The sequence below is a fragment of the Onychomys torridus genome, chromosome 6 (assembly GCF_903995425.1).
Source record: "Onychomys torridus chromosome 6, mOncTor1.1, whole genome shotgun sequence".
NCBI lineage: Eukaryota > Metazoa > Chordata > Mammalia > Rodentia > Cricetidae > Onychomys > Onychomys torridus.
Window position 1 is genome coordinate 48,993,052 of NC_050448.1, and position 23,167 is coordinate 49,016,218.

Here is a 23,167-nt window from a genome sequence, read left to right on the forward strand (position 1 = left end):
GAAAAGCACCAGTTAAAGAACTGGGTTTGAGAAAAGTGTTGTTTGATGTCTAATTTATAGAGCCAAATAGGACAGTTTACAGAAGAAATAAAAAAGACATAGATTCAACAGGGGTCAGGAGTGAGTGGTGTGGGCTTTTAGTAGTTTGTTAAGCACCATAATTGGACATGACCTTTGTAAGACAGGAGAAGCTTTTCCAGATATGAATCATTTAGATTAGCATGTAAATCAGATTCCTAAAGTGCTAAACAATCCAATAAAAATGAAGGGGAAAGCAGTACAGACAGTCTGTTCACATGATCTGAAGCAAATGTGACAAAACATGTGTGGAGCAAAATTCCAAGGAAAATTCTGACAAAAGTCCAGATGTGTTACTAGGTTTCTGAACAACAGTTCACAGAAGGTATAAAACAGGGGAGGTGAAAAAAATGAAGATTGCATGAACATTCACATGTTATCTCCCTAAGAAGGGATTGCTGGTTGAGCCTGGGAACCTTTCATGAGAAAGTTGTAGCACAATTCTCACCCATAACTTGTTAGAATAAACCGATAACAGGTGAGAATATTTCCTAACCAGAGCCAAGAATCAGAATTCAGACGTTCCACACTCTTAGAGCAGGTGAAGAGACAGGCAACAGTCTCATCTCAGATTCATAGAACAGGAGGGCTCATGGAAAATGAACATTTTGGAGAGCTAAAAGGTGAGTGTCCCAATTCCCATTGCTTTACTGCAAAAGAAAAAAAAAGTTATAATTGATCAGGCCTTCCCTTGCTCTATTGGACCATGCTAGTGTTTCTATTTAGTTTTCTCTCTCAGTCATCCAAGAGCAAGTGACCCTTTGCTGGTATAGATGGCAGTCAGTCTGCAGAGATTCTGGCCTCCTTCTGCAAAGGGTTTCTTTATAAGATTCTAACCATTGAATAATTTATACATTCTAATAAAAATTAGAATGACACTAAAAACAGCAGTTACAAATCTTGAATGAAGGGACTCTATATAAATGGAAAGAGTATTTCTGGATTCCAGAACACAGTTAAATAAAAAGTGCCCATGATGACTACTTCCATAGGGGTTGTTGGCCACAATAGACCCTGATGCCCTATAAAAATAATACTGTTGTCACTCCTACATACATGCCAGATAGGAAGACCCACTGTTGAATGCCTATGCACTTTGAAAGCCATGGAGAATTTTTGCATCAATGTTCATGAGGGAGATAGGTCTGTAGTTCTCTTTCTTTGTTGCATCTTTGTTTGGTTTAGGAATGAGGGTAATTATAGCCTCATAGAAGGAGTTTGGTAATATACCTTCTGCTTCTATTGTGTGGAACAATTTAAAGAGTATTGGTATTAAATCTTCTTTGAAGATCTGGTAGAATTCTGCAGTGAAACCATGAGGTCCAGGGCTTTTGTTGGTTGGGAGACTTTTAATGAATGATTCTATTTCCTCATGAAAATTGATGCAAAAATACTCATTAAAATTCTGACAAACAGACTCCAAGAACACATCAAAACAATTATCCACCATGGTCAAGTAGGCTTCATCCCAGGGATGCAAGGGTGGTTCAACATATGAGAGTCTGTCAATGTAATACACCATATAAATAAACTCAAAGAAAAAAAGAACACATGATCATCTCCCTAGATGCAGAAAGGCTTTTGACAAAATCCAACACCCCTTCATGATAAAGGTATTGGAGCAATCAGGAATACAGGGAACATACCTAAACATAATAAAGGCAATCTACAGCAAGCCATCAGCCAACATCAAATTAAATGGAGAGAAAATCAAAGCAATACCACTAAAATCAGGAACAACACAAGGCTGTAATCTCTCCCCATACTTATTCAATATAGTACTTGAAGTTCTAGCCAGAGCTATAAGACATCATAAAGAGAGTAAGGGGATACAAATTGGAAAGGAAGTAGTAAAGCTCTCCCTATTTGCAGATGACATGATAGTATACATGAGTGACCCCAAAACTTCAACCAATTAACTGATACAGCTAATAAAAATCTTCAGCAACATAGCGGGATACAAGATCAACTCAAAAAAATCAGTAGCCCTCCTATATACAATAGACAAACAGGCTGAGAAGGAAATCAGAGATATATCACCATTTTCAATAGCCAAAAATGATATAAAATACCTTGGGGTTAGTCTAACTAAGCATGCAAAGGACCTATATGACAAGAACTTTCAGTCCCTGAAAAAAGAAATTGAAGAAGATGTCAGAAAATGGAAAGATCTCCCATGCTCATGGATAGGCAAGATTAACACTTTCTAAATATAAAACCAGTAGCACAGACAATGAGAGAAACAATCAATCAATGGGACCCGTTAAAACTGAGAAGCTTTTGTAGAGCAAAGGATATGGTCAACAAGACAAAGCAACAGCCTACAGAATGGGAAAAGGTCTTCACCAACCCCACATCTGACAGAGGGCTGATATCCAGAATATATAAAGAACTCAAGAAATTAGACATCAAAATGCCTAACAGTCCAATTAAGAAATGGGCTATAGAACTAAACAGAGAATTCTCCACAGAGGAAGTTCAAATGGCTGAAAGACATTTAAGGAATTGCTCAACATCCCTAATTATCCAGGAAATGCAAATCAAAACGACTCTGAGATACCACCTTACACCTGTAAGAGTGGCTAAAATCAAAAACACAGAAGACAGCTTATGCTGGAGAGGATGTGGAGCAAGGGGAACTCTCCTCCACTGCTGGTGGGAATGCAAGCTTGTACAGCCACTTTGGAAATCAATATGGCGCTTCCTTAGAAAATTGGGAATCCATCTCCCCCAAGACCCAGCTGTAGCACTCTTGGGCATATACCCAAGGAATGCTCAATCATACCACAAGGGCATTTGCTCAGCTATGTTCATAGCAGCATTGTTTGTAATAGCCAGAACCTGGAAACAACCTAGATGCCCTTCAATTGAAGAATGGATAAAGAAAATATGGTACATATACACAATGGTGTACTACTCAGCAGAGAAAAACAATGACATCATGAGGTTTGCAGGCAAATGGATGGATCTAGAAAAAATCATCCTGAGTGAGGTAACTCAGAATCAGAAAGAGAAACATGGTATGTACTCACTCATAGGAGGATACTAGATGTAAAACAAAGATGACTAGACTGTTACACAACTCCAGGGAGGCTACCTAGAAAACAGGACCCTAGAAAGACACAGGGATCACCCAATGACAGAGAAATGGATGAGATCTACATGAACAACCTGGAGGACAGTGGGAGTAATGAAGGGCAAGATTTGAGGGAATGAAAGCTTAGGGGAGCAGGAGATCCCAGCTGGATCAAGAACAGAAAGGGAGAATGAGGAATAACAGACCATGATAAATGAAGACCACATGAGAAGAGGAATAGGCAGAGTGCTGGAGAGGTCCCCAGAAATCCACAATGATACATTCTCTGTAGACTGCTGGCAATGGTCTAGAGAAAGCCTGATCTGACCTAGTCTGGTGATCAGATGACTTAACCCCCTACCAGTCGTCTTGGAACTCTCATCGAATAACTGATGGAAGTGGATGCAGAGATCCTCAGCCAGGCCCCAGGTGGAGCTCCAGGTATCCAACTGTCAAGAAAGAGAGGGACTGCCATAGTGTGAGTTGTTGAATCCAAGATTGCAAAAATCACATGGACAAATAGCCAATTGAATGGAAGCACATGAATGATGAACCAACGGCTGAGGAGCCCCCAGCTAGTTCAAGCCCTCTGGATAAGTGAGACAATTGAATAGCTTGAACTTTTTGGGAGACACCCAGTCTGTGGGACTGGGACCTGTCCTTAGTGCATAAACTGGCTGTTTGGAACCTTGGGCTTACACAGGGACACATGCTCAGTCTGGAAGGAGGGGACAGGTTCTGTCTGTACTGAATCTACCAGGTTTAAATGAATCCCAGGTGTGTCTTGGTCCTGGAGGACATGGGAATGGAGGGGAGGGGCTGGGGGGAAGGTAGGGGGCTGGTGCGGGAGGGGGAGGAAAGAGGAACCCATGGCTGATGTATAAAACACATAATAATAATAAAATAAATAAATAATAAATAAATAAATAAATAAAATTAAAAAAAATCAGATTATATCTACAAAAAAAAAAAAAAATAGAGCCATGGAAAAATGATGCTGAGACTGAGTTGAACCCACCATCTTTATTGGCTAGAATTTACAGTGCCGAAAGGCACTTTGTGAGCAGTGGCATGATAATTGTCATCAATAGTCACCCTCAGTTATAAGTTCTACAATGTAAAGTGACCAGCAAGACTGCTTTTCAGTTGAGTTTTAGGCCTGCTTTAAAGGGTTAACAATAGGGAGATCTTGTTAACTGTAAGCTACTGTAAGCCAATACTAAAGCCTGCTGACTAGGAGATCATAAGCCAATATGGGAAAGAAGCTGGTTTTGTTTTGTAAAACAGACACCAAAATTCTTCTACAGTCTCGTGTTTATACCCACAGAATAAAATAAAATTATCAGGATCATTCAAGGAGTGGGCAGTGGCGACTTAAGGGACTCATAATTGGCCATTCTGGGGAAAGTTAGTACCATCTCTGGTGTACAATGTCCCAATGCCCAGGCTTATCTGGAAGAAAAAAAAATCAAACTTATCTCCACACACTTGAAGGCTCATGTAACATTATAGAAGAAGTGGTAGAAATAATGTAAGGAAAAGGCACGAGATCAGAGACCCACTCATTTGCTCACTCAGAAATCTTTCAACCCATAGGTTAGTGCAGTTCACAGTCCTCATTAGGGAACTTGTTTTGTGCAGTGAGTTTGGGAGTGAAGGCAGAGACTCAGAATTGGCAAATGTGGAGATAAGCATGTATGAAGTGTTCAGCTATAAAAGGAATATTTGTGACACAGTCTCCCTTATGGCTTACAGAACTTTGTGAAAAATGCATCAGAAAGAATGTAAGTCACAATTATATTAAAATGTCTTGGTGGTTCATTTTGTTCTTTTTTTTAATACATGTTATTCTTCTTTATCTCTTCTGAAAACTTTTGGTTTGAAGCTTACTTTATAAAATATTAGAATAGCAATACATTAAGAAATAAATCATGATTCATATTGTTGTTAGAAAGTCAATGCAAACTCGATTATACTCAAAACATAGCTTCTAGTCAACTTTTGACAACTAGGGGTCACTTAGTATTTTCACTAGAAATTAATTGGAGATATATAATACATTCTCTGTTTAATTTCTATGCCTATGGCACCTCTACACACTTTCTAACACAAACATAAATGAAAATTAATATGTTTGTAAATTAACTCATTGCTGAAAACTGATTCCTGAAGTACCCTAAAATGAGATAGGTTAAGAAAATATAGAACTATGACAATATTAATATAATTCCTCTTTGAGTTACTAGTAGTTTTAACACATCAACACATTCTCTTGTTTTAAGAAAGTTCACTCAGATATATTAATTCATATTTTGATTCCCTTAAATGAAGAGACTTGAAACATATGCACACTGTTAATTCCCTGTCTTGTGTGTGTCACAGAAATCTGACAGCTGACAAACTTTGAAAGGGTTTTAAAGTGAAAAGTGTTGATCAACTGAAACATGTACCTGCTAATTAATACTCTAGCTTTGAATCTTACAGGCCAAAAGAGTTTCTTTTTCATAGCTGTCATAACTTTCAAAATCAGTCTAAAACTCCAGTGTAATAATGATAAAACTAAGTATATTACAATGAAACGCATCAGTGACAGAAACTTAGAACAAATCCCCAGTGGTCTTTAAACTCCAGTGTAACAGATTTCCTCTCCACTGAGTCGGACAGACAGGTAGGCAAGTTTGCAAGCACACACTCAGCTCAATCTGTAGTTGTGAAAGTTGAGCTCACTGGAAAGAGACGGCTCTGTTTTTTTGTTTTGTTTTGTTTTGTTTTTTTTTGAACAGAGACACAAAAAAATATAGTAGCAATTTCAAGAAATTGAGCATAATTAAGCCTGATATATCATATATATTTTTTTCCACTTATTATTGATTTAGTAGTCTTTCTTGAATAATGTGAGATCTAAGTTCAGAATTGATAGTTTATGTTCCATGACTCCTTGGTTTTGATAAACTCTCACGTAATAATTACATAGTAATGTTTTCCTAGTTCTATAAGTCAGTTTTTCTTGAGATTGGAAGTTTTATCAAAATCTCTTGAGGTTATATTGATTTTTTTTGTTGCTGAATATGTTTAGATAATAATTGTAGTAAGGATATAATTTTATCATGTTGAAAATTATTTTAGTAACAATAAAATCAATAAAAACTTAATTAGAATGTAATGACAAGAGAAAAAGAGAGACCCATGTCTATATGAACATCTGGTTTGTAACAGTAATGGTACTCATAATAGCCTTGGTAATTAATGTTGCTATAAGTAATATTAATTTATATAATAATAAAAGTAACTAGATGAAAATACTAAATAAATGTAGCCTTTGAAAAGATTATCATTGAGTGCTTATTTTCAGAATAATGTTTCAGTTTTAAGGAGTAATAAATATTAACCCTCTTTTCAAGGAACAGAAATCACAGAGATGGATATTTATACCTAAAATGATTTATTTGGAATAACATGGACTTCTTTGAAACAAATACTGAAAATATCAGAAGCTTATGGGTGGGTGGACTTGTTAGTGTACATTTATATATCAGCTACTCAGGGAATGGGGCCAGACTTTCATAAATTCAAGACCAATATGAGTACTTATTGAGGTCTTTCTTCTAGCCTCAAGATCTGATCAAAACCATGTTGCCTTTTTGCATCAAGATTTGGATCACGGGGCTGGAGAGATGACTCAGAGGTTAAGAGCACTGATTGCTCTTCCAGAGGTCCTGAGTTCAATTCCCAGCAACCACATGGTGGCTCACAACCATCTGTAATAAGATCTGCTACCCTCTTCTGACCTGTAGTCATACATGCTGTATACAAAACAAATAAATAAATCTTTAAAAAAAAACCAAAAACATCGGAACCTCCGGGGTTCTCCCATTGTGTTGTAAGCCTGTATTTAAGACCTCCTCCCTTCTTTAATAAACGGCATTAAAAATAAAAGAGATTAATATGTTTAAAAAAAAAGATCTGGATCACAAGTGTGATTTTCGTTTCTGGACTGTAGTTCATTCCAGATATAATCAAGTTAACAACCAAGGCTAGCCATCACAGGTAAATAGGTAGGGTGTTTCTGGGGAGCAGTTGGGTGATGAGGATATATATGATCAATATGCTTTATATAAAGTTCTCAGAGAACTGATAATGATATTTTCAAAATAATAAATACTTGAAGAATTTCAAAGTTCAACTCAAATGTACACATTTTGTACTGCTTTGAGAACTTAGTTTATAATGTACAGGTTCAATTTATTTGAAGGAATGACAGTTCCTGGTATCAAAGCAGATATGAATGGGATGTTCCCTAAAAGGGGGAAATTTTGAAGTGATAGAGAGATTTAGAGGACTTAAGATACTAATATTTAAATACTAGAATTTCAAGAAAGATATTATAAATTCTAATTATACTTTTAATAATCTTGTGTAGTAAAAAAAAAAAAGAGTAGGAAATAGAGGGACTTTTCCAGATAATCTACTAACAAACGTTGCTTGATAATAAAAGCATATAATAACAAAATTAATATTGATAAGAATACTAATAATATTTTAAATATAGTTTCTGAGAGTTTAGCATGTACCAGAAACTGATCTACATATTGTATTATATTAATCCATATAATAAAAGGATTTTTGGATTAAGTAACCACTTTATAGTTGAAAAATCAATGACACAAACATATCAAACAATTTGTTCAGATGTCTGAATCATGACTAATTTCCTAAGAAAATATTGGCTGTACATATCCTGCAAAATTCTTTAAACTTAAGCTTAAAATTTTGAGGCTGAAAGAGTATCCAAAAGGCTTTTAGATGAACATTGTGTTATTTTCCAAAATACTGTCAGGTAAAAGTTAGTACATGCAATTCTGTTCACGTTTCATAAAGTTGACTGAGAATATACAATAATTAACAATGGTTGATTAACAATGGTGACCAAGAAAAGTCTAGTCTATTAAAATTGTATGTCAGAATCCATCCGTGGTACATGAGCAGGCCTTTTATCGCCCACTTTTATGATGGAACACTTCACATAGTCTTGGACACAGGGAGGGGCTTGGACCTGCTGCTACTAAATCTTACATTCCTGTAGTAAGGAATGAGGGGTGAGTTGGGAGGGGAGGCTGGTGGGGCAGGAGGAGGTCAGAGGGGGATCTTTGATTGGTATGTGAAAAGAATAAACAAATTTCTTAAAAAATTAAAATAAAAAATAAATAGAAGAACAATTATTAAAAAATACACATAAAATTCAGATAAACATGCAGGGATCTGACATGTGAAGCTGATGTTCAAGGACACCTGAAGAATATGTCAGATCTCCTGGAAATGGGGTGATAGAAGATTTAGAATGCTGTATGGCAGTTGATAACTCAATTTGGGTCCTCCACAAGAGCAGAGTTTTTTCTTAACTGCTGATTTATCACTCTAGCTCCTGAGAAGAATGTGTGTGTGTGTGTGGGTGTATGTGTGTGTCTGATTAAAATGGCTATTTTTCCCAAGTTAAGGAAATAGTACATAATAAATTTATGAAAAAATCATAAGGCTTGTTAATGAAGTAAACAAATTTTTAAATGGATTGGACATTTAATCAGTGCCCTGTTTAAAATCATCTAATGATCTAAGAACAATTAAATGAAGCAATGCATGCGTTTTCTTACTGAGGACCATTGTCATAACTAAAGATGAAAAACAACTATATCAGATAGTAGAATGCTTATGCTGACATAAGTACTAAACGCAAAAATGAAATTTGATGTTGAATTTAATGGAACCGAATAATGTACAAGTATAAGAGTATTAGAGTGTTGAAGAATTTATGGCTTTTTCTTAGCTGAAAGAATGCATTAATTACTAAGGTTGTAATTTCAACCAGCTACAAATCTGAGAAAAATCAATATAAGTAAATCAAATCTCTGGGTGAATTCAATATTTGAAATAATCACATTGTCTCATTATTCAATATTCTTCATAGAAACAGAACCAGGAAGAGAATGTTATCTCATTTGAGCTTTCAAAGATAAGTTTTGGCTCACTCATATTATGGTGGGTCACATTTCTGCTAAAATTTGACATAAATAAAAGAAACTCCAACCCTGAAATACCCTCTCAGTAAACACAAAAATGAACATCACACGTGTGCAGCATCACATGTATGCATTTATGTTAATAAAATATTAATAGAGTTCTATACTCTAGATATAATAAAAGGAAAGCAATTTTAACTTTTGGAGCTTGAACTTAAAAGTGCTATCTGGTTATAAAGACAGTGTTCAGAAGTTCTGAGAAACAATGTTTTGTTATGGTCAATTTATTTACTTATTTATATACTTATTTATTTATTTATATACTTATTTATTTATTTATTTATATATCAATGTCTTTATTTTTGACTTTTGAATGTGCGATAGTGTGTGAATGCAAAGGCCAGATGAATATAGCTGGTGTTCTGTTGCATCATTCCCTGATTTATTCACTGAAGATGGACTTTTATTCAACTTAGAGCTAAACTCAGCCCCAGCAGTCACAGCAATCTTCTTGTCTCTGCTCTCCACAAACTTTCTTGGTAGATTCTGGGGATTTGAACTGAGGTCCTTGTATTAACACAGAAGGTGCTTTGACCTACTGCACTATCTCTTGGAATAGACAAGTCTTGATGAAAATGTTTTTCTATAGTTTATTTTCTTCCCTATTTCTAAAATTTCTTACATAAAAATGACTTAATTTCCACATCCATCAAGCATTTGAACACCATTAGTAGGATCTGAAGCACTGTATGTTTTATTAATGTTTTTATATAATATTCCATAGATAAATATGTTCAAAATTGAGTCAACAATAAATTCAATAATTGACAAAAGACTATGCAAATGAATGAGACTAGGACTGGCAATATTTTTCTTCATAATTTTCATGAAGCAGAAGCTACAGTTTAAACCCCTTCAGTCTGTGAAATGTGATGAAGGGAGATAGTCATCCTGCAATTGTGGTAGTATTGTGTTCCCCAAAATATTGTGCATGCTAATAAACTTATCTGGGGTCAGAGAACAGAACAGCCACAATATTAAACATAGAGGATAGGCAGTGGAAGCACATGCCTTTAATCCTAGCATTCCAGAGGCAGAGATCTACCTGGATCTCTGTGTGTTCAAGGATACAGCCAAGCATTGTGACTCACGCCTATAATCTCAGAAAGTGAGCCTCTAATCCCAGGGAGTGGTAGCAGAAAGCAGAAAGGTATATAAGGTATGAAGACCAGAAACTAAAAGCTTTTAGCTGGTTAAGCTCTTGGGCTTTGGAGCAGCAGTTCAGCTGAGATTCATTTGGATGAGGACTCAGAGGCTTCTAGTCTGAGGAAACAGAATCAGCTGAGGAACTGATGAGGTGAAGTAGCTGTGGCTTGTTCTGCTTCTCTGAACTTCCAGAATTCACCCCAGTAACTGGCCTCAGGTTTGAGTTTATTAATAAAAATTTTAAGATTCATGCTACATGCAATGCAGAGTTTGGTATAGATTAAGGGACCAAAGCTTGGCTGTTCAGGAACTTTCTTTGTAAACCAGGCCATACTCAAACTCAGAGATCTGGCAGTCTCTGCCTTCTGAATGTTGGGATTAAAGGCATGTACTACCACACTCAGCTTTAAGCTTTTCTTTTATTTCTTTTCAGAAGTTAGAAACTTAACTGGGCAATTTCTTATCCTGGGGACACTATTCCCTTTATTCCACTTATTAATCTATTTATCTTCTTGAACACAGGGTTTAATTATATTGCATTTTCTGGTGCTCCCTTTCTCCCCAAATTATACTTCATCTTGTGTTTTTTCTTTCTTAACTTACTCATTTTCATAATAATATGTATCTTGGTCCAAATAGTAAGTTTCCTGCTGATTCAGAAAGCCAGATTACAAATGCAACAACAGGTTTAAAAAGAGTAAAGGATTCCCAGGCAGATTCATTGGCCCCAGAGAATGAGTCCAGAGAAGTGTTGGCCCTGAGCCAGAGCAGGAGAGTTTTACAGATTGTAGACAAGAGGTAATGATGTGAAACCCTCATAAACTGGTTTGTGTCTAAGTATGCTCAAAAGCTGAGGACTTAGGTGGAGACTTGGGCAGTTGGAAACCACAGCAGAGTGTTGTGGGATATTTGTATACTGAGTGAAGATACATTGCTGTGATTGATTTAATACAGATCTGAATGACCAATACCTACACAGGAGGGTTTCAATCCTAGATAGAAGGATTTCCAGGGAGAGAAAGGAAGAAGAGGAAGAATCAAGGAACAGGAGAAGCCAGGAGAAATGGGGAGGAAACAGGAGGTATAATATGGAAGAGAGGCAACATCATGTGATAGAACATAGATTGATAAAAAAATAGGTTATATTTAATTTATAATTAATATATCACCCAAGACTAAACACTTTGGAATAGGACAAAACAAACAAAAAAAGGAAAAGAGCCCATAAGAATAAGATATAGATTCAAAGATCCACTTGTTGACATACTCAAGAACCTTACAAATACACAGAACTGAGAGCCGTAATGTATATACAATGGCCTGTATGGTTAAAACTCCAGAGAGAAAAAAAAGAAAAAAATTAAAGTAAAAGGAAAAAAAGGAATATGGAAAAACCCTGACACTATCTTATGAGGCAAAGAACTTCCAGAGATGCCATTAAGTTCATTGTCTGTTGGCCATCCTTTTCTGGGCATGCAGTCTGCTCTTAAGAATGGTGACATTCCTTTATAGAAAATTAAAGTTTCTTTTGCAGGTGGTTATTGATTGGAGATATATTTGGATGGAGGTATGTACCTACTTATTCTCTCAGCTATAAGAACCCATCTGGTACAGACCTGTGCAGGCCCTGTGTATTCTGTCTCAGTCTCTGTGTTTTCATGTGTGCACCAGTCCTGCTGTGTTTATAAGGCTTTGTTCCTTGGTGTTATCCTTACTTTCTTGTTATTATACTCTTTCCATCTTCTCTTCCACAGGAGTCCCCGAAACTGGAGGGTGTGTGTGTGCTGGAGACATCTGTTTAGGTCTGAGTGTTTCCAAATCTCTCACTTCCTGCATGTTGTCTGGTTGTAGGCTTCTGTACTTTTTTTTTTTTTTTTCATTTTTCTTTATTAAGAAATTTTCTACTCACTTTACATACTACCCACAAACCCCTCCTTCTCCCTCCTCCCCCCCCCCAGCCCTCTCTCCCAAGCCACCCCACCTCCCTACACCCTCCAAATCAAGGTCTCCCTTGGGGACAGCAGAGCCCTGCACACCGAGCCTAGGCAGGTCCAAGCCCCTTACCACTGCATCAAAGCTGCACAAGGCACCACACCTCAGGTACCTAATTCCCAAAAGGCTTCTATATTTGTTTCTATCTGCTTCAGGAGGAAGCTACTTTGTCGATGGCTGATCAAGGCACTAATATGAGGTATAGCAGAAGGCTCTTAGGAGTAATTTCATTGCTCTGCTCCTTTGTAGAATAATAGTATTTGATTTTTATACTAGCCCCCTGGGCTATCAGGTCTCAGGCTCCTGGTCTCCTAAGCAGCATTAGGTATGGGGTTCTAGCTCAGGAATGGGTCTTGAGTAAAATCAGATATTAGTTGGAGGGTATGTTTATTTGAATAGAGTATCTTGACAAACACATAGTCTTAAAACATAAAGCACATTCAAAACTTTTAACTATTAACATGAAAAGTAACAATAAAGAATTTTATTTGGCAAAGATTTAAAAAAACTCTTACAAATCCAAATAATACTTTAACATTTGAGAAATTGGTCAATGTAATTACTTATTTAGAAAACACAAAACATTGCCCATTTTTAAAAACATTTCTGTGCCTACATTTTAGTTTCTGAAGCATAACAAGTACCATTAATTAAAGCAGATCACTGTTTCCTGTAACATTGGCTAACTTTTTGTACTTGTTGCTTTCTATAAAGAGAATATAACATGCAGATGATGTGAAGCTTGTGTATAGTATTGAAGTTATCTTAACCAAAGAAGAACTTAAATATTATTAATGTTGGAGCTTATACAGATTGCAATATGCTTGCCCCCTTTTCAGAAATAGAATAGACTATCTGATAAAATGTCATCAACCCATTCCCCCAAAAGCATATTAGCAGGCTTTAGTGGCAATGTGTCAACTTTCCTTACTCAAGATTCCCTGATTGGAAAAGAAATACTCACAGCACACTCATTTCAATTTCCCAACATCACAGTGAGACAGAGATGTACACACATCGGAAGTAACGGAATTATAAAGGCAAATGAAGCAAAACACAGAACATTTTATTAATTAACGTTTCTAGATGTGGAGCAACAGAAACTGTCACATGCTGCTAATAGAACTAAAATGATCATAATTAATTTGTAAAACACTTTGGCTTATATGACAAAGAAACAACAATTTTCTCAATTCCCAGTGAAAAGTAGGTACATGTGTTTAACCATTAACCTGTGGCAGGGTATTAATAGAAGCATTTCTTATTGGAGTAAAGAATCCCCACATTTATGCCTCATAAAAAATTCAACTAAAATAATGTAACAATTCATTTGTAAAAAAAAAATAGACATTTCATATAAGAGAAGGGCTTTCACTTAGCAGAAGTTTCAGACCTTAGCCTAGCAGAAACAGACATATGGTTAATGGAAAATGGTTGACTGACTGATTCATCAGAGTCTTGAAACAAAGGTCTATAATAAACTTGGGACAGAAGGTCTTGAGAAGAGGCATATGTATGAGCATAAGGAAAACCATAGAGTATGAAGACATTTGTACCTCCCATTGTTGCATGACGTTTCCTGGAGAGACATGGACACATTTCTACTCATTCTCTTAAGCCACTATGCCAGTTTGGTGACGAAAGGAGTTTATCGGGTTTATGTAAAATGTTTGAGTGAATGGTTACTTACATAAACATGGGTCATGGGAAGGCAGGTAAACTATTTAAAATTAAAAGCCAGCATGAGCAACACTCACAGGAGTTCTGTTGCAGGAGCTCCTAACTCAAGTTTCACGTAACTTAGTCTATTCTTTCTCTAACAGTGGGATAGAAGTAGTCTTCATGGTTTCCAGGCCTCTGTAACCTCCCTGGCCCACAATTCATAGGTAGATAGCTTTGTGTACTGAGATTTGCCACTCAAAACTATGACTCCTGTGACTTCCCTTTTACATTCATCAGGCACCCTCATTTAAAATACTTAACTGCACTCTTTTCTGTTCTTCCAGATGATTGTATACATCTGTAAGTCACTCCATAGTTATTTGCAAAAATAGATATTCTTCGCAGACAGAGAAGATCACTCATTTCATTTCTGTCTACTAGAAACAAGTGATAATTCTGTTTTTAATTATTAAGAGATTTTCTATACATTTTACATACCAACCAAAGATTCCTCTCTCCTCCCTCCTCCCATTCCCCAGCCTTCCTCCTCCAACCCACCCCTGTCTTCCCACATCCTCCATGTCAAGGTCTCCCATGGAGAGTCAGCGGAGCCTAGTATATTCAGTCTAGGCAGGTCCAATTCCCTCCTCCCTACACCAAAGTTGCACAAATTATCCTCCCATAGGCACTAGGTTCCAAAAAGCTGGCTCATGCACCAGGAATGGGTCTTTTTGTACAGCTAAGGGAATACTAACAGTGAGAAGAGGTGTATCTCTGACTCTTTTATTTGCTCTTCAGACTCTTTTCCTCTTGTTGAATTGCCTTTTCCAGCATCCATATGAGATATTTGTCCTTGTCTTCTTGTATCTTGTTTTGTCCTGTTGGTCTCTCCTCTCTTTCCTGAAAAAGAAATGGAGGAAAAATGGTTCTGGAGGAGAAGGAAAATGGCGGCAACAGGGCAGAGGAGTGAGGGCAGACTGGTGTTGGAATGTATTGTATCAAAAGATAACCATTTTCATTAAAAATAAAAGCAAGAAGAAAACTCAGCCACAGAATAAAGTATCCATCCCATCATTTGTAACAATTATTTTACCAAAAGATGGCATGGATAAGTCTAGTTCCTCATAATCCACAGTCATTCCTCTTGAGTTAGACTTTGCTTCCTTTTCCTGAAGCATGCTATAGGGATTGCAGTGGCTCCTGAAAATCATTAAATAAAGAGAAAATACCTAATATTTTTCTAACTATTGGCATTGTCAGAAGATTTTCTACTGGCAGCAAATGGGTCTAGGAAATGATGTATAATACCTTCTAATGGTCTGAGGACAGTGATCAGTATGAAAAGCTGTGCTCTGGAAAAGTATTTTCTAAGAATATGAAGAAAATGAAAATTCTTTCAGACAGTAAGAATATTCATAGACTACAAGTTGACAAGGATTTATATATGCAGAGACAAAGCTCATTATGTGTATAATTCAACATGATTATATATATACACATGTACTGCCCAGTTTTATGTCAACTTCACACATGCATGAGTCCTAAGAAAGGAGGGAGCCTCAATTGAGAAAATGTCCCTATAAGAACAGGCTGTATGTAAGCCTGTAGGACATTTTCATAATTAGTGATTGATAGGGGAAGTTCCAGCTCCTTGGGAGTGCTTCCATCCCTGGGTTGGAGGGCCTGTAGTCTTTAAGCAAATGAATAAAAAAATTCTTAATACAAAAAATAACAATAAAAAAGACACCAGCAAAATAAAATACATAAAAAGAAAGCAACCTAAGCAAGCCTTGAGAAGCAAACCAGTAAGCAGTGTTACTCCATAGCCTCTGCATCAGCTTCTGCCTCCAGGTTTGTGCCTGTTTGAGTTCCTGTCCTGACTTCCTTCAGTGATAGACTACAGTGTGGAAGTGTAAGCCAAATAAACCCTCTTTTCCCCAACTTGCTTTTGGTCATGATGTTTCATTACAGCAATAGGAACTCTAAGAAAGATGGGGGTGTAGCTCATTTTCCCAATTCTGATGTGTTTGGTGTGTCAGCCTGTGCATCTTATTCTGTCTAAGGTCTGTACTATAACTTCCTCTGTCTACCAATAGGCCTGTCTTCCTGATTCTGAGAAGGCATCAGGCCTGCACTACAACACTTACCTTTCACTCTGCAATATCTTGCTAATGAAAGGTCTAAAGGAAAAATAATCTACAATCCAAGCTTTCTTACTGGGGAGGGTGGGGTTGTTGGTGGAATATGTGTGGGGGTGGCCTTATGATTTTTCACTCTAGAATAAGCATAATCTTTTCCTTCTGCACCATCTTATAATCTATTTCTTCATTGAACTATTTGTCAAGCTTTAAAAGCCTCCATAGGCTCACTAAGCTCACTATCACTGCAGAGTTTAATAAAACTCTGACTGGCCAGTAGCCAAGCAGGAAGTATAGGAATGGCAAGCACTAGGAGAATTCTGGGAAAAGGAAGAGCAGAGTCAGGAGTCGCCAGCCATACACAGAGGAAGCAAGATGACAAGGAAGATCTGATAAAAGCTACCAAGCCACTAGGCTAAACATAGATAAGAATTATGGGTTAATTTAAGTGTAAGAGCTAGTCGATAATAAGCCTGAGCTAATGGCCAAGCAGTTATAAATAATGTAGCTGGAGAGCTTCTCTACAGGTGCCATCAAGCCCCTGTGGTCCCACAACCCATTTATAAAATAATCACTCAGATGCTTATATTTTATATTACTTATAAACTGTATGGCCATGGCAGACTTCTTGTTGTCTACTTCTTCTATCTTAAATTAACCCATTTCTATTAATCTATAACTTGCCATGTGGCTCGTGGCTTACCTGTACCTTACATCTCACTTGTCATGGCAGCAACTGCCTGGTCTCTCTCTGCCTTTACCTCCCACTTCCCAGAATTCTCCTCTCTCCTTTTCCCACCTATACTTCCTGCCTGGCTACTGGCCAATCAGCATTTTATTTATACAGAGCAATATCCACAGCACTTCCCTTTTCTTTTTTTTTTAAAAGGAAGGTTTTAACACATTAAAATTACATATAACAAAACAATTACCAAGCAAGAATTACAGTTACAGTATCTAGCCTATTTATAATAACTAATCTATTTGTATTTGGCAAAGTTAAAGAAGACATCTTATCTATCCTATATTTATGAGTATAAGGTTTCATATCTAACTTATTTTTTCATAACTATGAAAAATTGTTATTATATAGCTTCAACTACATCAAAGACCTCAGAAGGATATAATATTACCTGAGAACTGGGAGAAGGATGCAAGCAACTTTTGGGAGTCTTGCAGGTATTAAGTCTATGGGTGATTATTTATAAGTGCCTGTGGGTCTGCAGGGGCCAGGCAGGTCGAGAAACCTTCAGACCACATTTGACTTTTAGGTAATTTTTCCCCCAGGAACTACTGCTCAGCAGTTTGTCTCATTTACCTTGAGATCATCTAGCCAGCCCCATTGTTTATGTTCTTTTTTCCATCCTCTCCAGACTGCTTTAGCACCTAGTGAAGCAAACTTTTTTGCTAGGTTAAACCATTAAATTCTGTCAAAATTTTTTATAAAATGTTGTCTCATTGCAGAGATCAGTATGTCCACTAGGCCACATGCTGGTTCCAAGGTTCCTATTTCACTACTCCACTGTGAAGACAGTCCTACGAGGCTTGGTGAAATTAACATCAAATATTGACCTGCTCAGACCCAGTTTTCTGTATACTGTCTGTCTTTTCTTTGTGGCCCATCAGTTCCTGCTATGCATAATAACATGAACTAGAAACAACCAAGTGCCCCAAAGACTTCTATAAGCCACTTCTTCAAGGACTGATTTACCTCATATTACCTCAGGTTTTCTACTCTTTATTGTAAAGACATGTTGGTATTACTCTGCTTCTACAGTGCTCAAATTTATCTCATTTTCCCCATGTACCACAGCTCATGAGCCAAGAATGGAGAAACTTTTTCATTTTTCCTTTAAAACTGCACACACACACATACACACACACACACACACACACACACACACACACACAAAATCAGAGAGTTCTGGCAGAGTTTCCTCCAATTGATGTGGTTTCTAGTGCTGTGTCTTTATTAAGGATTCTGAATCATGGGTTTTCTCTTCTTGTGCTTTAAAGGTCAGATTTGAAGAATAAATTCTTTTATTTGTAGCTTACTTTTCCTTCTTCCATGTTTGATTATTTCTATATATTTCATGATTTGGGGTCTGAGGAATTGTTCTGCTATCTTTTTTTTTTTTTTTTTTTTTTTTTTTGATCTTGCCAGTTATAAGCAGTATCAGTCAGATTGATGCCTTTATCTCATTGATGCCCAATCAGAAGCTGACACAGTGTGATGTTAATATTATTTGCTCATTGTATTCACCCAATTAACAGAAGCAAGTTCTTTCTGGACAGGCAGCTGAGACTTAGTTTTGTGACTTATACTCACAACTAAAGCCACACAAATGCTACTACAGTCTACTCATGAGCTCTTCCAACCCATTCTACTTTTGATGATTATAATGTATTACTATTTCATTAGCCATTTAGAGGCATCCTTATATTAAATGCACAGCATTAAGTAGTTATATACTATAGCACACAAAATATACTATAGAGATGTCATTACAGAGTTTCGGGCAAAGATGCTTCACTTTCAGAAGTCTTGGTGAAATCTTGTCACCCATTATGTGGAGTATGAAACCACAAGTTAGCAAACAGATAGCACATAGGAATGAGTAGTCATGTCAGGATTGTTATCCTCAAAGAAGCTTCACAATCTCAGTCCACATTTCATTATACATCCCAGGAACCATGAAATCAATCCTCCCCAACTAACATTAGTTTTGATCACTTCCTTTTCACTTGGGAATTTTTATTCCATGAATTTTTCCAGGGGAAACATGAATACATTTATTTTCACTCCAAGTAGGGTACTGATAACAAGCCAAAGAATTTATACCACCTATGTCTAGTGTGTTGAATGAAACAATGTGTATACTGGAATTACTTAAAGAAACAGGACATGGATTATGTATGAGAGCATGAGTTACTAGAATGTATGCATGCACGTGTATGTATGTGCATATGGAAGTTTGGACGAGTAAGTGTGTGTGTGTGTGTGTGTGTGTGTGTGTGTGTGTGTGTGTGTGTGTGTGTGTGTGTGTGTGTGTGTGTGTGTGTGTGTGTGTGTAAGTACTCATATAAACAGAGGCAAGAGGACAGCCTTGGATGTTACTCCTCAGGCTTCATCTTCCTTTCTCCTTTCTAGTTGAAGTCTCTCAGACCTCTCATTGTCCTTGAACATGATAGCTGGACAGTCAATACCAGGATCTTCCTGCCTTTGCCTTTTAAGTGCTGAATTACAAATGCCATTGTCAAGGATCTTTTCCATGTGAATTCTGAAGAACGAACTCAAGAGCTCGTCCGTACAAGGTGAGCACTTTACAGGCTGAGTTATCCATTCTGTACTAGTTACCCTTCATTGTTGTTTGTTTGCTTGTTTGTTTTGTTTTTATTCTCTCCAATACATTGTATTAGAAAGTCTAAATATGATTAAAACACAATTACACTTTGTTTAAATTTGGTAGATTATCAATTTTCTTGTGATATAAAACTTAAATTTCAAATCCATTTCTGAAACTGGTAACATGGTTAGGAATCATTATAATTATAAGTTGCATAATATAATTATATGCATTTGAAAAGCTACTTCATGAAAATTTTGATTTAAAAAGTAATGCCAAGGCATAGAAAGTACAAGGAATTAAATGTTACAATCATGTGTTCATTCATTTTCAGCTATTTCCCTTGACCTTTGGCCTATAAACTTTCAAAGGTTATAGTTTTTAGTGCAAAAAATATGAAATCTGAATTACATAATCTGTAAGATTCATATAATACTGATTCTCTCAACAGTATTGAGTTTGTCACTCCTGAGTACCAAAGTCATTTTCTCAAAAGGAATTCTATTGAGTAGGTACATTCTTCTAGTCAGATGTCTGACCATTGGGTAGCTGCTGTATGTGAGGGGTTACTTATAAGAGCAGATATGACTCAAAGACCCATTGTCAAAGTCCAACCAGTGTGGGTAAGAGTTTATGGAAACTAGAAGTTTCATTGAATAGGAGGATTTATTACCCTTTAGAAAATTCTGTGTTTTAACAGGCTTTCCTCTAAGATAGAATGTATTATCTAGGACAAAACTTCTGTACAGCACTGAACAAATGTATTCAAGCTGTTGAGAAAAGTCAACCTCTTTCCACATCTTATTTAGATTTTTCAGTCAGTAATAGGAAAATACCCCTCACATTAAATCCATCTCATGTTCAGAATCTCTCATTTTAACCATCTCACAGGAGAGATGAGATAATTCTTACCTGATTTAGTAAAGTTCCTCAAGGATAATAACCCAACCTTAAGGTCAACTGACTAGGATCTTTGATTAAATCTGCTAATTCCATCATGGGTTTTCCTAGGTTGCAGTTCAGTTAAAAACTGGCAAGAGTTTCTGTGTGATGGAAATCAGAGGAGACATCTTAGAATATTTTTTTCTAACATAAGCAGTGAACAAGTCATGCACATTATTTTCTTTCTTAATATATCCAATTAAATTTGGGAGAAAAATTAATGCCCAAATGATGATTTAGATGTGTTTTGACAAGGGTTAAATAGGAGAAGTGCAGTTTGCTATCAGAACACTTAACCAGAATGACCTTATGGGCAATCAAACTGACCCAAAATAAAGCATGATCATTGCCTAGGTTTTAGTGGAAGTGTCTCAGATAGACTTTCATGGTATTTGGACAATACAGTGCAATTTCCATTCCCAGGCCCACTTGGCCACAGTTGCTTCCTCCATTCTATTGCAAGCTCTACACACACCTTAAAGCTCTCTGTAGATTTCAATATCCTGGTAGAGATGTAGGTTTGAGCTTTTTGTTCTTAAAAATGTGTGATTGGATGTGGAAGTAAAATCAATGACCAAATAATGGATTGGAGCAAGAGTAGTCCTCGGAAACACTGCTGGTCTGCATGTTCTCATATTTTCTGTTCAGAAGTCTCCTTCTGTAGTTGCTGCTCTGCTTCTCTGGATAGTAACTGTACTTTTACTTATAATGTGTTAATGGAAACAATTTCCTTTCTTTTTATGTTAGGTAAATTTGCCCTTTCTGCATTCTCCCTTATCCAAATGACAATTTCCTCGATTATTCCATCTTTGTATGGAGTTTGCTTTCTGATGTTATGGCTAACAGAATATTTTATTACTTTTCTCATCCCAACACACTAAAATCTATATGTAGTCACAGGTGAATATATAATATGTGATGTTCTCAAATGTGGTTATAACCAAAAGGGCTATAGTCCAAAGGGTGTTTTAAAAATAGTATCTTGTTTTCAAAGCATGGCTGTTTCTCCTTCCCCCTTGCTTCCTCTTTCTGCTGCATTGAGAAGAATAACTTCATAGTACCAAGCCCCAAATAATGTGGTGAAATATTGAACTCCGAAGGATGAATGAGCAGAAGACAGAAAGACACTGAATTCTGGATAATAATATTGAGCCACTATTCTACTTGTGAGCTCCATGTTATGAATACATCCTGCTGTTAGTAGTATGTTTTACTCCCCTCAGGCACGCATTTTGCACCAAAATATCCATCCCCACTTTCTTCCTGCTATGCTCCATCCCACAGGGTCATATGCTTGGTTGGTTTTTAAGGAACTCTGTGGTCCTTCACTTTTGCTGTTTATTTCTCCTGAGGACAGCTGGAAGCAGAGGCTAACAAGCCATGTCTGCGGTTGCCTCTGATGTTCTCTATCTCAACGCTCAAGGCATTTTGACTCAACACACCTCTCTCAAGTGATTTATATCAGTGGAAACCTATCAGAATTGCTTTTCCAGACTTCTTTTCTAACACTATTCAGGAGTACATATTCCCCAGTCTCTAGTTTCTAATTCATTTTATATGTTCGTTTTGATTCCTTAATCGGGAAGTAAAAAGTGCTTTTTATTGGGTAGGTATAAAATTCTCTATTTATAGTAGATGGCCTTATTTTTTTAATCCCTTTCTTCTGGCCTGCCTCATACTTCTAAATCTAATGGCAAGATAACAAAACTCCTTGTTTTCCTGTTTTGATTTCTCTTCATCAGCTTGATGGTCTGGATATTTTATACTCAATTTTGCTGCTTTTTATTCTATTTCTACCAAACATTGCAGTATGTTTTCCCCTGATACATGATTAATAGATGAATATCCCCTCTGAAGACTACTGCACCCTTCCCATTTTATATTTGTATACTGATAGCTGACTTCTGTAGTGACATTTAGAAATGAATGATCAGAAGTCAACTTTTTTTTTCATGTCAGTGTTTATTCTTTGTGGTGTTCTGAATGAAAATGGACTTTATAGATTCACAGGGAATGGTATTATTTGAGGTGTGGCCTTGACACTGTGGATGAGAGTGTCGATTTTGAGGTTTCAGAAGCTCAAGCCAGGCCCAGTGGCTCACTCTCTTTTCTTGTTACCTGCTGATCCAGATGTCGAACTCACAGCTCCTTCTCCAATACCGTGTCTGCCTACATGCCCCCTTGCTTCCCGTCATGACAATAACAGAAAAAACCTCTGAACTGTAAGGCAGCCCCCATTATGTGTTTACCTTCCTAAGAGCTGCCACGGTCATGGTGTCTCTTTACAGCAATAGAAATCCTACCAACATATTCTTTCAGCACTTTCCTTGCCACAAAGCAAATAAAGATTATGATTTCAAATCTTCATGTATCCAGATTTGGAGAAATTAAGCAAAAGAAGAAATTTAAATGTATATGAGAAGGAATAGCCTTAAAAACTGGCAAGGAAGAACAATTAGTGTGAAAAAGCATTTCATTTTATATAACATACGAGGAAAGGCATTTCCTAGTGCCTAATTGATAGTGTTTGGTAACATCCATTTTGAGGAAGCAAATGCCACTCTGAAATTAGAAGAATTGATAATGGGTCTGACCTGAGGCTTTCTCTTGTGGATATTTTTACATGGAATTCATACACTTCTGGTTTAGGAGGCTGAGTTTTGCTGTACTCCATTAAATTTTGACTAAAAGCCACTAAGATGAGACAGTGGC